General features: G+C 49.7%; 1 long non-coding RNA gene across 1 annotated transcript; it reads left to right on the top strand.

The window, feature by feature from the left end:
• The first annotated feature begins 8404 nt into the window (after nt 1–8404).
• Nucleotides 8405–11162, top strand: LOC142255314 (uncharacterized). The gene is made up of 4 exons (XR_012727398.1): nt 8405–9236; nt 9322–9390; nt 9474–9536; nt 11046–11162. It is a non-coding gene; the product is annotated as an uncharacterized LOC142255314 (long non-coding RNA).
• Nucleotides 11163–17319: the final 6157 nt, after the last annotated feature.

The following is a 17319-nucleotide window of genomic DNA, read 5'->3' as shown; positions in this document are numbered from 1 at the left end:
AACCATTCTGCTCCCGGGATGTACGGCATTGTGATCGGCATTACCGGCGCTACCGCGGGGCCTGGAGCGACGGCGACTGGGATTACATCGGCCGGTGCTGCTGCGTCTTGAACTACTACAGCCACCGGCTCTCCCTCGGTGTCGGACATCTTCCTCCCCCTTAGTGAACCTTACCAGGCTCCGCTTTCTTTTTACAATCTCTTCCGGGTAGCGTGGGGTTAACGACCCTCCGCTCTGATAGCGCGCTCCCTTCTTCCCTCTTTTTCGGGCACGCCCCCCTTCTTCCTGCACTCAGCGAAGCTAATGGCGGCGGCAGTCTTCAAACAGTAAACACACAGTCTTTTCAAAGGCGCACAGTACCCGGTGGGCGCCAGGCACGAAATCCTGTTCGTGACGCCAAAAGTTGACTCGCCCACCCCAGGGCTATGGGACACCCGGTGCCGGGCCGGACCAGTCCGGGGGTTGTCAATGGTGAAAGCCCGACTCCGTGGCCCTGGTGGGTGTCAGTTTAAATATGGCTGGTGACTTGGGAGCATATAAAATATTTGTTTCGTGACGCCACCTGTGGTTTGCGGCTATTAAGCCGCCGCTGCTGTGTAAGGCCTGCGGGGTGATGATATGGCAGCAATGGTGGTACTGCTCCCCACAGGTGGAGCGGTGCTTCGGGGACACTGTTGGTGCTCGTGAAAGTCTATGGTGTTGTGTGGATAACACGGTGCAGGGCCGACAGGCAATGAAAGAAACAGGCAAAAACAACAGTCTTTTTACCTTCTCCTCTTTTACTTTAAGAACAGTCCAGTCCTGGGAGACTGTCACAGGTGGTGAAGGTGATCCGGTCGGCCTGGAAGTACTTTCCCTCTGTGGTAGGCTGCGCAGGCCCTCTCTGGTGCTTCTCTGCTGGAGTCCACACCGGGCCCTGATGAGGCAGCTGTACCTTCGGGCTGTTTATGGGCCAGGTGCTTGCAGCTCTCCTGCCCTTCGGATTCGGCTACCAGGAAGTATTTTAGGCCCTGGTGGCCACAGACTCCGATGTCCGAGTCTCTTCTGTGCCTCTCTGCTACTCCTGCTTCCCTGGGCCAAGCTGCTCCAGCTCTAGGCCCCAGATCCACAGGACAGCACACTCTGCGTCTGCTTGCTATCACTTCTCTCTACAGACTGAACACTACTTCCTCCCTCAGGTCAGACATAAGGAATGCTCCCTGGAATTCCAGGTTCAGAGCTCCCCCTGCTGGCCGGAGGGAGAACTGCGTTGGATGTTAAACTTACTGGCCAATAGACTTCCCAATTACTTCCAGGCTCAGCATTAACCCTTTGGGAGGGCAATGCTGTTGTGGCGACCAGGTCCTGGGGCGCCACATGTCCACTTGTTGTTGATTCTTCACCAGAACATTAACATTTTTATCTTTATGTTTGAAGCCTGAAATCTGGGAAAGTTTGAAAAATTCAAGGGGCAGAATACTTTCGCAAGGCACTGTATATGCCTACTGTGCCCTTTGGCGATATAATAATTTAAAGGTAATGACCGAAAGGTATCTAATTTGTACAAGTCCGACCAGTAAGCACGATGTAAGGGATAGGACCTAAACTGTGATTATCTGCCAGGAAGTCCCAAGAGAATAAGAGAAGCGAGGAGGGAGGGTGTAGCAGAATTAGGTGGGGGTTGGTCTGTAGAGCTTAGCAGAAGACTCTTTAAGTAATTAACAGTGTAGGGCATCTTTTTATCACTACTATTATACAAGGTCTGTGTCTGGCATAACATGTACTTGAATGGGGGGGGGGGGGTCAAATACTTTTTCAAGGCACTGTAATATATACAGGAGCGTACATAGAAATCATGGGGCCCCATAGCAGAATTTCTAATTGGGCCCCGCCCCCCCAAAAAATAAATTAATAATAATAAATAAAAATATTCAGCTGGGACACAGAAGAGCATATTTCACAACTTTACAGCCCTTACCAAATAATTTTCCTCCTATTGAAGCCCCTAGATTCCCCTTTCATTGCAGCCATAAAATTTGATTACAACAAAAGTGCCCCCCAAACGCGGTCAGTATCTTACATCAGTATTTGTAGCCAAATCCAGGAGTGGGAGACTAATACAGAAGTGGTGCCATGTTTCTATTCTACTTTTCCTGTGATTGTTCCACTCCTGGTTTGGGCTACAAACACTGAGGTAAAATACTGACCAAATACTGTATTTTCGGACTATAAGACGCATCGGACTATAAGACGCACCCTGGTTTCAGAGGAGGAAAATAGGAAAATAAAATTTTAAGCAAAAAATGTGGTCAAGACACACTGTAATGGGGCGAGGATCTGCTGCTGACACTGTTATGGGGGTAATGTCCCCAAATTCTCTACTAAGGTGCCGCATCCTGGTAATGATCCTCCTGCCTTGAATATGATCTGCATCCTTTTATATATGTCCCTCATCCTGGTATAGCCCCCATCCTGATATATACCCCCATCCTGATATATACCCCCATCCTGATAAATACACCCATCCGGATAAATACCCCCATCCGGATAAATACCCCCCATCCTGCTATATACCCCCATCTTACTCATATACCCCCATCCTGCTATATACCACCATCCTGCTCATATACCCCCCATCCTGCTCATATACCCCTATCCTGCTCATATACCCCCTATCCTGCTACTGTATATACCCCCATCCTGCTATATACCCCCATCCTTCTCATATAACCCCCATCCTGCTCATATAACCCCATCCTGCTCATATACCCCCCATCCTGCTATATACTGCCATCCTGCTCATATACCCCCCCATCCTGGTATATGGCCTGTATTCTATGGCACACAAAAAATAAACGTTTATACTCACCTTTTCCCACTCCCTGCAGCATCGATCATCTAGGTAGGACCCGGTAGGAGGGGCAGACTGTGGACAGAAGAAGACAGTAGTAGTAGTAGTAGTAAGACAGTGGAGGTGAAGGAGAGAAGGTGAACGGGAACTGACTGTCCAGTAGTGAGCAGTAACCTGGAGCTCAGGAGAGTAGTTGCCGGTGGAGTACGATGGAGTACTCCCGGAACTACGCACCGACGGGGTACAGGACCCTAGGACAAGCAGAAGCTCCAGGCAGGCTTGTTAACACCTGCACAGCAACGGGACCATCAAGGACCTTGCTGACCCTAAGAATCCGAAGACTTAGTAGCAAAGGGAGAATCCGGGACAGGACCAGAGACTCCAACCCCACAGGGTTCACACTACCGTCAGGTGGACAGCAGTGCAACAACACCACCAGATGGGGACCCCCAGTTGCTCTACGCCACGAGGACCCACTAACCAGAGACAGGTGCAGGGGAAGAAGGCACCAGATTACTAACTGGCACTGGAAACAAGAGAACCTGGAGGTGAAACCAGCCGGCTTTGGCTAACCAGTTACCATCAGCAGTGAGTAAAAACCAGTTGCACTGAACTTTGGTGTGGACTCCCTTCTTCTAACATCTGTCACAAATCCTACCCTCTGGGGCCCGGGCCTGCTTGCGGAGGGCCTACCATCCAGGCTGCCATTAACACCAGCCCCAGCAGTGGGCATTGTGCAGCGGCGGCTCCATACACATAGCCGCAACACTGCAAGTGGCGTTACAAGTGAACACCAGTCTAATCCCCTGTAAATATCCACCTTTACAAAAAGGGCCCAGGGCACGGAACCGGCCACCAGAGTGACATTTCTCAGTTATACACCGCCCGAGACCGAGTACCCCATAACCTTGGGTGACACAACCCTTTTTCCTGGCGTTATGAACAGGATTGAACTGGACTCGGCTAAACCGGGTGACATGTGCCTTAAAGGGAAGGTGTCGTCCAACAAAAAGAAAAAGTCAACTGAAAAGATGTGAAGTATTAATGTTTTAATGTTTTGCTTAAATATTATTATTTGTTTTTAATTGAGCAAAATATAAAAAAAAAAACATAAAACGTTTGATATTTTCCACTCTTAAACACTAAAAAATGCTGATCCCAGGAGGCCAAATGAACCAGATGGCCCCTTTCCAACACCTTGGTAGCTATGACCCGTTGCACTACCGCTTGTTTGTTTATTGTTGACTGTTCCAGATAAATGTGTGCTGAAAAGTTTTGAGATGATAAAAATTGACCCAGGCTGCAGGACTGGCAGCAGCCAAAAACATTAAATGTAAAAAGTTGCACCAATTGTGCATCACCACAGTACACCCTAACCAGTGGACCCTGTTAACACCACCTCCAAGCAGAGGAAGATGGGAGGAAGGTCTGCGGTGGAGTAGGCCGAGACCTGGTCACCAAAGAGACCGCTGACCTTCCTCTGAGAGGGTTCTGGGACCAGGACTTTTGGGTGGTGGGTGAAGGGAAAGGGGTACTCCAGTTTATGAAACGTTAAAGTCTGAACCTTCCCTGAGTGGGAAGACCTGTTATGTTATGCGTGAAAAATAAAAAGTGTAACCTGTATCACTTGCAGCCCGAGGACGTGCTGGAATTAACCAAGGGGGAATGTAGTGCCCTTGAAGCCATCAGTGAGCTACAAGGAACTGCATCCCCACCGGGATGCAGGGCATACTCCCTAGGGATCCAGAAAACCAGTGCCGGTAACACACAAACACTCTAGAAAATCCCAGTTTTTCCTCAGGTATCTCCCATAGAATGGTATAAGGCTAGGGTCGGACCAATGGATGGCCGCCTAGAGGTGGAGCCATACCAGTCCACTAGACAACCAGGTGGGAGGGGCGGACGGTGAGGAGTCAGACAGAGGAAACAGTGAAGAAGTGACCTGAGGGCCTAGGCGGTTAGTTGCCGGTGGAGTACTCCCGGAACTATGCATCAATGGGGTACAGAATCCTAGGTCAGGCAAAAACTCCAGGCAGAGCTGATAAAATCTGCACAGTTAGGGGACCATCAAGGACCTCACTAACCTTGAAGTTCGGGACTCAGTAGCAAAGGGAGAATCGGGGACAGGATAAGAGACTCCAACCCCACAGGGTTCACGCTACTGTCATACGGACTGCTGAAGAAGACAACCAGTAGGTGACCCCCAGCCGCTCTACACCACGGGGACCCACCAACCAAAGACAGGTGCAGGGGAAAGAAGCCACCAGGTCACTAAGCCGACATTGAGACTAAGGGTACCTGCGGTTAAGACCAGCCAGTCTCGGGTGACCAGTTACCAGCGTGCAGTGACTAAAAAGAACCAGTTACACCAAACTCCCATTATGGCCTACCTTCTTTCAACACCCACCTGCAACACCTATCCTCTGGGGTCTGGCCCTGCTTGCGAAGGGCCTAACATCCAGGCTGCAATTACCACCAGCCCCAGTTGTGAACATTGTGCAGCGGCGGCTCCATCCACATAGCCGCAACACCGCAAGTGGCGATACGTATAAACTTTATTCAAAAATCCCCTGTAAATATCCCCTTTTCAAAAAGCACCCAGGGCACGGGACCAGGCAACGCCCACCAAAGGGACATTCTCCAGTTATACACCGCCCGGGACCGAGTACCCCATAACCCTGGATGACTCACTTGCACTGGGGCCCACGAGCTTTGTCACCACACTGCTTACATATAGGACAATGTGATGCTCCATAACTCTTCCTGCAGAGGTCGGGGGCTTCCCATTACTATTATAGTAAGTTGCTACTACTGTGCCAAAAAATAAAATAATATCTCCCCTCAGCTGCCTGAGATTCACATGACACAAACCTCAGCTGCTGCAGAACATCATAATACACACTGCAGGTGTTGTCAGTCTGAGTTGAAGAGGTTCTGCAGCAGTTGAATTGTGTATTGTTTAACAATAGTGTAGCACCCACAAGTAATATTATAAAGAAATAGTTGTAGTACCCGGCGTTTCCCAGGATAGTAACTGTCTCCCAGTCTCCGTCTCCGTCTCTGTCTCTTTCCATGTCTCTGTCCCTGTCTGCCTCTGTCCCTGTCTGCCTCTGTCCCTGTCTGCCTCTGTCCCTGTCTCTTTCCCTGCCTGTCTGTCTCTTTCCCTGGCTGAATTGTAACACGCCAACATTCTTCTGACGTTCTGGCTGCACTGTGGCTCCCAGCTCCATTTACTTTAATGGAGGCAGGTTTTTGGCGAATAACTGGAAAGCGCAAGCTTAAAATTTCCCCTAAAAACATACTCTATGATGTTCCCTGAGTCACATGGAGTGTCTGTGCAAAATTTCGTGATTGTACATGCGACAGTGTGGATTCCTTTAGCGGACACACAAACACACACGCACGCACACATACACTTAGCTGTATATAATAGATATTCCCCATAGACATCTAATGTTTAATAATTAACAATTTATACAATAAATAATATATATTATCTACCAAGCAAAATATTTACTATTTACAAACAATGAGAAAACCTGTTTATATGAATCTTTTCCAATGCACAGATTTATATACATTTATATTATAAAAAAACAGACAGGATATTTATATTCCACATTCTCTGACAACATTCATCGGTTGGCAGCAAACATGGCGGCCGGCTGCTGTGATGTCACAATGCTCGGGGTTCTATATGATGATGTCATAATGGAATGGAATGCCGGAGGGTATATAAGCCCCCCGCACAGTGATATCACTGCCATTTCTTGAGTTGATGCTTTTGCTGACACTTCACTTTGGTTCTGGAAGAGTGATCTAGTTTGTGCTCCACATCTAGTGTTTACTTCCTATTACTTGTTATTGATCTTTGATCAGGGCACAATAATACCGGTGCCCGGAGAGCTCAATTCTCCAAATTCTATCAGCTTCAGGTGCCTAAGACATGAGTGCCCGGGAGCTGCGTCAGCTGATTGCTGACAATGAAGCATGGCTGCGCCGACCACAAAATCGAGGTAAGTGAAATATTTGGGGACGAGAGACAATATTCACACCCTATAGGGCAGGGGGCTCAAACTCGGCTGGGTATAAGGGCCACACAGAAATAAACAATTGGGGGGCGCACTCTTTTCAGGACAAAGTGACATTTTTATTGGTACCATATTTTTTTCTATACAGTTTTGGATCATCATTTTTGAACTTTGTTTAGTTTATTAGAACAATGTACAGTTTTTGTTTTTTTAAAAAAAATAAAAGATAGATAGTATATATACACACATATATATATATATATATATATATATATATATATATATATATATATATATATACCGTATATACACACACACATTTTTGCTGGTAAAAAAATAACAATCATGCTTTTTTTATATATTTGAGGCCATTTTTGTAAGTAATACAGTTTTACAATTGGCACCATATAGTAATTTTTGCCAACATTTTGTATTAGTGTTCCAGTCGTGGTCCTCATCTTTTAGTACTGTCACTATCCTGCTAACCATTCTGTAGTAATATGCCCATTCTTGTCTCCTTGTAGTAATGTGCTTATCCTTGTCCCCATCCTGTAGTAATGTGCAAATTCTTGTCCCCATCCTGTAGTAATGTGCCCATTCTTGTTCCCTTCTTGTAGTAATGTGCCTTTGTGCCCAGTCCCTGTCCCCATCGTGGTCCTCACCCTGTAGTAATGTGCCCATCCTTGTCTCCATCCTGTAGTAATGTACCCATCCTTGTCCCCTTCTTGTATTATTGTGCCTCATCCTTGTTCCCATCCCGTAGTAATGTGCCCCATTGTGGTCCTCATCCTGTAGTAATGTGCCCATCCTTGTCCCCTTCTTGTAGTAATGTGCCCATCCTGGTCCCCATCCTGAAGTAATGTGCCCCATCCTTGTGGCCATCCTGTAGTAATGTGCCCATGCAGGTCCTCTTCTTGTAGTAATGTCCCCTTTACTAGACCTCTTCTTGTAGCAATGTCCCATCCTGGTCCCCTGTTGTGCTATTCTACGCGGCTTGCAGGCACGTAGACCTGGTAATGTTCGCAGCCATTGTCAGAGCTTCATCTGAAATTCAGATAAATGTTTTGCCGGCGCTGCACAAGTCAAGTTCTCTCTGCCCAACTATTCCAATAGCGGCCGCTGGCCAATCAGAGGCAAGCAACTAAGGCCAAATAGGTCAGTTGCTTGCTTGCTTCACAGCTCCAGAAAAACGTTTTTCTGAAAAAAAGCACTGACGGCTGCGGCCCCTGCACCGGCTGCGATCGTTACTGATCCACGTGCCTGCTGGCCGCAAGAAGCAGCCTGAGGGGCTGCATGCAGCCCGCAGCCACATGTTTGAGATCTCTGCTATAGGGCATTCGTGGGAGGAGATATCATGGTGTATGACGGGCCACATTTTAGGATAGAAACTGCAGGTAAACTAAAGTCCAAAATAAGGCAATTTTTTTCTAGTGTTCTCCTCTCCCTAAACACAGCAGCAGCAGATGGGCTGATTCCTATAGGCCATAAGTATTTTACAAAATTGGAAATAATTGTGATAATTTATCATTTCTTTATAGGTCAGGCCATAACTGTCTATAGGTTGAGGTCTCAAGAAAGACATCAGAGAAGACCTCCCCGTGGACATCAGAGAGACAGCAATGCTGTCACTGAGAGGAGAGGGAGACCTGCCAGAGATCCTCTACACCGTAGGGGACAAGAGGGCAGGGAAAGAAGCCGCTCTCCTCTAAGACCAGCCTCTGCCGAACCCTCCAGCTCAACAACAGAGGGCAGCAGGGGCAGGAGCAGAGAAAGAAGCCGCTCTCCTCCTAGACCAGCCCCTGCCGGGCCCTCCAGCTCAACAGCAGAGGGCAGCAGTGGCAGGAGTAGAGATAGAAGCCGCTCTCCTCCTAGACCAGCCCCTGCCGGGCCCTCCAGCTCAACAGCAGAGGGCAGCAGGGGCAGGAGTAGAGATAGAAGCCGCTCTCCTCTAAGACCAGCCCCTGCGGGGCCATCACCATCCATCAACGCACCTATTCAACCGCAGGCAGAGCCTGTGATCCCACCACCACTGCCACAGGTGGAGCCACCTGTACAAAATGTACCTGTGCCGAGGAGAAGGCGTGGTAGGATTAGCTGGAGAGCTCGCCAAATTGCGAGACTCCCAACAAGGAATGTAACCTCACAGGACGAGGGCGAGAGATGTCCCATATGTATAGAGGACTATCAGATCGGAGAGCAGCTCACAGTCATCCCGTGCAACCACTTCTTCCATCCAGGTTGCATTTCTGACTGGCTGCGCTCCAGCCCTCACTGCCCCCTGTGCCGTAACCACTGCTTCAGACGCGCACCACAATGACATCTTAAGATGTCCATGGTGCGGGCAGTGGAAGAGACCATCTTGAATTCCAGCCCAGGTAAGGGACCCTGCATTCATTACAACTAATTTGAAGGCTATAAAAAAAAATGTCGTCTTTAACTTCTTGCTGTTCTGTTCTCTAGTTTACCATCAGCTTTGGTCAATATCTAACATGAAGGGCTAAACACAGGACGTCCCCCAAACACCGGACGGTAAGTCATCACTCACCCCTCTGTCCAGTCATATGTATATTACATGTAACAGAGAAATAATCGCTGCTTTCTCCTCTTTGTAGAAGGAAAGTCAAAAAAAGTTTGGAAAACAAAGAATAATTAGATCAGAACAACCTGTACTTCATGTAAGTAAATATTAGGATTCCATTTCTTTTAGTCTCCAGCTCATTTTACTAGGAATTTATTCATATGATAAAATCAGGGGTGGAACTATCATGGTCGGGACCTCTGCGGGGCCTGGGGGGTACAGGGTGCTATAAAATACCAGAATAGGGACAAAGATACAAGCATGGGTTAGGAAAGCTGGTTACTGAGTGAAAGAAGTGCTTCCCCTCATCACCCAGCTTTCCCATGCTCTGCTTTACATCTTTCTTTCATCACCCAGCTTTCCCATGGTCTACTCTATACATATTTCTCTCAGCACCCAGCTTTTCCATGCTCTGCTATACATCTTTCAGCATCCAGCTTTCCCATGCTCTGCTATACATCTTTCTCTCAGCACCCAACTTTCCCATGCTCTGCTATATATTTTTATTTCATCACCCAGCTTTCCTATGCTCTACTCTATACATATTTCTCTCAGAACCCAGCTTTCCCATGCTCTGCAATACATCTTTCAGCATCCAGCTTTCCCATGCTCTGCTATACATCTTTCTCTCAGCACCCAACTTTCCCATGCTCTGCTATATATTTTTATTTCATCACCCAGCTTTCCTATGCTCTACTCTATACATATTTCTCTCAGAACCCAGCTTTTCCATGCTCTGCTATACATCTTTCAGCATCCAGCTTTCCCATGCTCTGCTATACATCTTTATCTCATCACTCAACTTTCCCATGCCCTGCTATACATTTTTTTTTCATCAACCAGATTTCTCATGCTCTGCTATACATCTTTCTTTTATCCCCCAGCTTTCCCATGCTCTGCAATACATCTTTCAGCATCCAGCTTTCCCATGCTCTGCTATACATCTTTATCTCAGCACTCAACTTTCCCATGCTCTGCTATACATTTTTTTTTCATCAACCAGATTTCTCATGCTCTGCTATACATCTTTCTTTTATCCCCCAGCTTTCCCATGCTCTGCAATACATCTTTCAGCATCCAGCTTTCCCATGCTCTGCTATACATCTTTATCTCAGCACTCAACTTTCCCATGCCCTGCTATACATTTTTTTTTCATCAACCAGATTTCTCATGCTCTGCTATACATCTTTCTTTTATCAGCCAGCTTTCCCATGCTCTGCAATACATGTTTCTCACAGCACCCAACGTTCTCATGTTCTGATATCATGGGAAAGCTGGGTGCTGAAAGATATATAGCAGAGGATAAGAAAGCTGGGTGGTGAGAGAAAGACATATAGCAGAGCATAGGAAAGCTGGGTGCTGAGGAAAAGATATAAAGCAGGGCTTTAGGAAAGCTGGGTGCTGAGGAAAAGATATAAAGCAGGGCTTTAGGAAAGCTGGGTGCTGAGGGAAAGATGTATAGCAAAGCATGGAAAACCAGGTGCTGAGGGAAAGCGGTTAAGCAGAGCATGGGAAGATGGGGGGGTGAGGTCCAAAACTTACAGCGGGGCCCATCGAACTCTAGTTGCGCCACTGGATATAATGATTTGTCATTTTCTCCTCACAGAAATCTACATTATTTTGATGGCTGGACAAAAATCCTCTTTATCTTCCTGTTGTTCTGGTCTCTTTGGTCACTTCTCACCAAGCATGAAGGACCATGAACGTGGACATCCCAAAACAGCGGATGGTGAGTTCCCCTCATTTCCTCTTCTCTCTCCGCCCCATGATCTGTAGATTACATGCAATATAATATTGTTTTTTTTCCTTTTTACAGACAGAAGGTCCAAGTCTATAAACCATTGAGGAATTGGATCAGAGCGACCTGCGCTTCATGTAAGTAGATATTAGAATTTGCTTCTTTTCTTCCAGTCTTCAGCTCCTTTGTATTTCCTTTAGGAATCTGTTGATCGGATGTAATATCTTGTCGTTTTCTCTTTCCAGAAATCTACACAAGTTCCAGGTCATTTCCATCAAGATCCACAGATTCTCATCGGCTCCATGGAGACATCCATCATATGCAGAGATCCTGAGATCGGCTGCAGCTCCAGACGATGCTCTCACATATTCCACATACGGGCGGCACGGTGGCTCAGTGGTTAGCACTGCAGTCTTGCAGCGCTGGGGTCCTGGGTTTAAATCCCACCAAGGACACCATCTGCAAGGAGTTTGTATGTTCTCCCCGTGTTTGCGTGGGTTTCCTCCGGGTTCTCCGGTTTCCTCCCACACTCCAAAAACATTCTGATAGGGAATTTACATAAAATATTCATAAAAATAAATCATATTAACCGTCTCTATGTCTGGTTGTGACTTTACTGTATAGAATTATGTTACATAATGATAAGTGACTGGAGGGAGTATTCGGTAGTAGGGATGAGCGGACCCCTGGATGTTCGTGTTCACTGGGTTCTGCCAAACTGTAGTTAAAAGTCCAGCTCGGCACCTGAACTTGACCCCGGACCTCAAAACCCATAGGAGTCAATAGGTGCAGAACCTATATAGGTTGGTGAGGGACATCAGGAGCCAGCGGTAGGCCTCGTGGTCCCTCACCCTAGACACAAGATTTCCTAGTGTTCTGTTTAAAGCACAGAGAGCATCATGAAAACCAAGGAACACAACAGGCAGGTCCATGATACTGTTGTGGAGAAGTTTAAAGCCGAAATTTGGTTACAAAAAGGATTACCAAAACTTGAAACATCCCAAGAAGCACTGTGCAAGCGATCATATTGAAATGGAAAAAGTATCATACCACTGCAAATCTACCAAGACCCGGCTGTCCATCCAAACTTTCATCTCAAACAATGAGAAGACTGATCAGAGATGCAGCCAAGAGGCCCATGATCACTCTGGATGAACTGCAGAGATCTACAGCTGAGGTGGGAGAGTCTGTCCATAGGACAACAATCAGTCGTACACTGCACAAAACTGGCCTTTATGGAAGAGTGGCAAGAGGAAAGCCATTTCTCAAAGATATCCATAAAAAGTGTTCTTTACAGTTTGCCACAAGCCAACTGGGAGACACCAAACGTGGAGGAAGGTGCTCTGGTCAGATGAAACCAAAATCAAACTATTTGAGCACAATGCCAAACGATAAGTTTGGCGTAAAAGCAACACAGCTCATCACCCTGAACACACCATCCCCACTGTCAAACATGGTGGTGGCCTCCTCATGGTTTCGGCCTGCTTTTCTTCAGCAGGCATAGGGAAGATGGTTAAAATTGATGGGAAGAAGGAGGGAGCCAAATACAGGACCATTCTTGAAGAAAACCTGTTGTAGTCTGTAAAAGACCTGAGACTAGGACGGAGATTTGTCTTCCAACAAGACAATGATCCCAAACATAAGGCAAAATCTACAATGAAATGGTTCACAAAAATATGTATCCAGGTGTTAAAATGGCCAAGTCACAGTCCAGACCTGAACCCAATCGAGAATCTGTGGAAAGAGCTGAAAACTGCTGCTCACAAACGCCGCCATCCAACCTCACTCAGCTCCAGCTGTTTACAAAGGAAGAATGGGCGAGAATTTCAGTCTCTGGATGTGCAAAACTGATAGACACAAACCAAAAAGCGACTGCAGCTGTAATCGCAGAAAAAGGTGGTGTGGCGCCCTGGAAAAGCCAGGGGCCACAGAGAACAACATCTACACACCCCACACTCACGGTCAGGCACACCTAAGTCAGACACAAAACCCTTGTTGCCTTCCTCCAGGGGCTGATGTCCACACCAGGAGGTGGAGCCAGGCGGTTGGTCTCCGCCCACCGAGGAGTTCACAGTCCTGGAGGCAGGAAACTGTAGTCAGTTTAGCTCAGGCAGAGCTTGAGTGCAGAGCAGAGTTAAGTGCAGCGAGTAAAAGTGTGCTGAGCTACTGCAGGTGTCCGGGTTGGAGCCCGGGCACGTCCAGCAAGGTTGGCAGACGGTGGTGACCGTCTGCAGCAGTGGCCTATTGGAGCTAACCGTAAGGACCGTGGATGGGCGGTGGCCCGGCGGTACCGGACCAGTACGCAAAGAGAAGCCAGCACCATCCGGCAGGGGCTTACGGACCCCGGCAAGGCTAGGAGTCGACGTGAATTTGCCAAATCCGTTAGCGAAGGGAACCTCCTGGGTTTCCCAGCAGCCAAGTCCCGACAGAAGGCAACCGTCAAACCGAGAGAGGGAAACACAGTCACCGCCAAGGCTAAAGTTCCCAGGGCCAGAGCCTTCGGGCAAAAGGGGCTCCTTCAGCACCCATCCAAGCTGGGGAGCGGATTACCGGTGGGAACCCATTGGAACCGTTACACTACATAGGTGCAGGGAAAGGCAGTCACCATCAACCTGCTGGGAGAAACAACACCGCAGCTATTTGTGGGACCCGTCCATCCAGCCGTGTGTTTTAACGAGAACTGTGTCCTCATCATTGGCTGAGTGAGTACCACCGTGCCGTGCGGCACAGCGCTGCCCCCGCGACCCTGCACCTCACCAGGCCCTGTAACCCACCTGTCATCCATCCCTACCCCATCACCGGGCCCCGGGACAACCAACTCCCTACCCACGGACAGGAGAACTAACAACAAAGCTGCTCCTTGTCACTGCTCCCGGGATTCCCGTCTAGAGCAGCGGTGGTGTCACCAATATCACCACAACCGTGGGTGGCGTCATGGACAATAACCAAATTCCCACAATCAAAACCCCCTTTTCACTCACGGGCGAGGAACGCCGCTCGAGTCCCCGGGATCCGGCCCACCGCTCGAGCCACCACCGAGCAGCAGCAGCCGGACCCGAGCAGTGGGAGAGCGTAGCGTCCCCTCCTCCGCCCGCGACAACTTGGCGTCACGAACAGGATCCTACCGTTCTACCAACTGGTGGAACTGCACCTTGTATGACCGCCAGAGGTGTCCGGCCGGAAATTTGGAGAAGCCGCCATCTTGGGCGCGAAAAATTCCCGCTCGAGCGTCTCCTCGAGCAGCGGAGGCGCGAAGGCCCAAACTCCGCCCCTATAGAGGAGGAGCCGGAAAGAGACTAAGGGGGACGGAAACAAGATGTCTGCGCCCGACGGAGCCGCTGGAGATGCGGTGGTCGCAGTCGCGGGGGCACCCGTAGATGGGAATGGGCCTGCCCAGGTACCGGCCGCGCTGGCGGGGGGCGCCTCGGCCCCAGCTCTCGCTCAGGTGATGCCGTTCTCCTTGCCCTATGTGCCCGGAGCTGCCCGGCTACCGCAGTACGATGGGAAACCTGATGCCTTGCAGGATTTCCGGAAGAAGCTTAGTCCGCTACTGGAACTGTACCCCCTGACTGATAAGCAACGTGCAGCGCTAGTGCTGGGGCAGCTAACCGGCGCGGCTGAGCAGGAGGCGGAGACCTGGGCCGAGGGGGACCGGTCTTCTGTAGCCACCATCTTTGAGAAGCTGCAGACGGCCTTTGAGACCCGTACCGGGGCAGAGTTGCGGATGCAGTTCTATCAATGTCGGCAACGGCCCGCGGATAGCATTCGGGACTATGCCTTGCGCCTGCAAACCGCACTCCGCACACTGAAGCATGTGGACACCATCAACAGTGCGGACAGCAACAAAATGTTGAGTGAGCAGTTTGTGCAGGGGATGAGGTCCTCAGAGGACCGCAAACAGCTTCGGCTGTGGGCCCTGGAACACCCTGATGTGGACTTTGCCGTGTTAAAAGAACGGGCCATCAAAGCTCTGCAACCCCCCGCATCTGAAGCCCCTGAGCCAGCCCCATGGCCGGTTGAGACTGCTCCCGTCATGGTGGCCCCTACCCCACCAGCACCTCCAGTACCTGCAGCCCCAAACGGAACGATGGAAGAACTCGCTGCTCAGGTTCGCCGCATGGATGGGGACCTTGCTAAGATCCTCGCCGCACTCCAGCCTCCGACCAGATCCCAGGCCCCGGTGAAGATGCAACTCGCCGACAGCCCTGAGGACGTCCCCTGGATGCAGCGGAGAAGGACCAATGACTCATGGAATGGACCCCCAATCTGTTACAGGTGCAGCAAACCCGGCCACTACTCCCGACGGTGTCCGTTAAACGAGCAACCCCTGGGGCCACGGGCCAATCCTCAGGAGTAGAACCCCATGGCCCCCCAGACTGGCGGGACCGGTACATCGGGGCCCGGCCCATCATCCCTGTGGCCGTGGACGGCATACCGGTGATGGCTCTCCTGGACACTGGATCACAGGTAACCACTATACCATACACACTGTATCAACGGTACTGGGGAAAGGACGAACTGGCTCCCCTAGATGCCAGCATAACACTGATTGCTGCTGATGGACTCCCATTGACCCAAGTGGGGTACAAACAAGTGGCCATGACTGTGGGGCGAGCTGAACTGCAACACCAGGGTATGATTGTGATAATGAATGAGCCCAGTGATCATAACCCGAAGGTAGTGCTAGGGACTAATGTGATGGAGCACTGTATGAGTGACGTGCTCACCCTACTGCAGCAGCTGGCCGCTACGGCGGCGGGGAGGCGACAGAGAGCTGTGCAGCGTGAGATCCAAGCCCTGATGTACCGCCAACATGTGAGTTCGAAAGGAGGAGAGATTGGCGGGGTGCGAGTGATGGATGTTGCCCCTTTGATTGTACCTCCCCGGAGTGAGATGATGATTTGGTGCAGGGCAGCAGTAGGGCCACAGGGGCGAGACTACCCCGCCATGATAGAGCCCATGCCCTCGGAACACTGGCCCACAGTAATGGCCGCCCACGGGGTGATAGATGTAAAAAAGGGGAGAGAGCCCGTGAGGGTGCTGAATTGCGGGGAGGAAGAAGTCAGGCTTCCCCGGTACGCTACCCTTGCTAAGTTGTTCGCTCTGGATCCCCACACCATCCACGAGGCCGTTCCCCCAACCTCACCACTTACTGCCAGCACTCACCCATCCCCAGGGGAGTTAGACGAGTGGTGCCGACAGCTACACATAGGCACTGACGATACCCCTACACATCACAAAGAAGGGGTATACCGGGTGGTACAGGAGTATGAGCAGGTTTTTAGCAAGCACCCCCTAGACTTTGGGCAGATTAAAGGGGTCCAACACCATATCCCCACCGGTGAGCACCTCCCTATCAAAGAGAAGTACAGGCCTATTCCCCCTGCACACTACCAATGTGCTAAGGATATGTTGAGGAACATGAAAGAGGCAGGATTATTAGGGACAGCTGTAGTCCCTGGGCCGCCCCGTTGGTACTGGTTTAGAAGAAGGATGGCACCATGCGGATGTGTGTGGATTACCGAAAAATTAACCAGATAACACATAAGGATGCTTACCCTCTGCCCCGCATTGAGGAGTCCCTGGCTGTGCTGAGAACCGCTAACTACTTCTCCACCCTTGACCTCACCAGTGGGTACTGGCAGGTGGCTGTGGCACCAGAAGACCGAGAGAAAACTTCATTTACCACCCCTATGGGACTCTGCGAGTTTAATAGCATGCCGATCGGGCTGTGCAATGCCCCTGGAACCTTCCAACGGCTGATGGAATGCTGCCTGGGGCATTTGAACTTCGAGACCGTCTTGCTGTACCTGGATGATGTGATTGTGTACTCCCAGACATATGAAGCCCATCTGGAGCACCTAGCCGAGGTGTTCGCGTCCCTTGCTAAATATGGGATGAAGTTGAAGCCCTCCAAGTGTCATCTGCTGAAACCCAGACTGCAGTACCTAGGGCATGTGGTTGAAGCGGAGGGTGTCGCCCCAGACCCCGAGAAAATCACCGCCATCCAGGACTGGCCGAGGCCGACTACAGTGAGGGAAGTGAGGCAGTGTCATGATGTATGTAGTTTTCTCCATCCCATATTTTTGTATAAGATGCCATGTGATGTATTTTACCTTCTCACTGTATTTGCTGTAATACT

This window comes from Anomaloglossus baeobatrachus, chromosome 10 (genome assembly GCF_048569485.1).
Source record: "Anomaloglossus baeobatrachus isolate aAnoBae1 chromosome 10, aAnoBae1.hap1, whole genome shotgun sequence".
NCBI classification, from domain to species: domain Eukaryota; kingdom Metazoa; phylum Chordata; class Amphibia; order Anura; family Aromobatidae; genus Anomaloglossus; species Anomaloglossus baeobatrachus.
The sequence above is the reverse complement of the archived record's forward strand: the minus strand, read 5'-3'. Positions and strand labels throughout refer to the sequence as shown.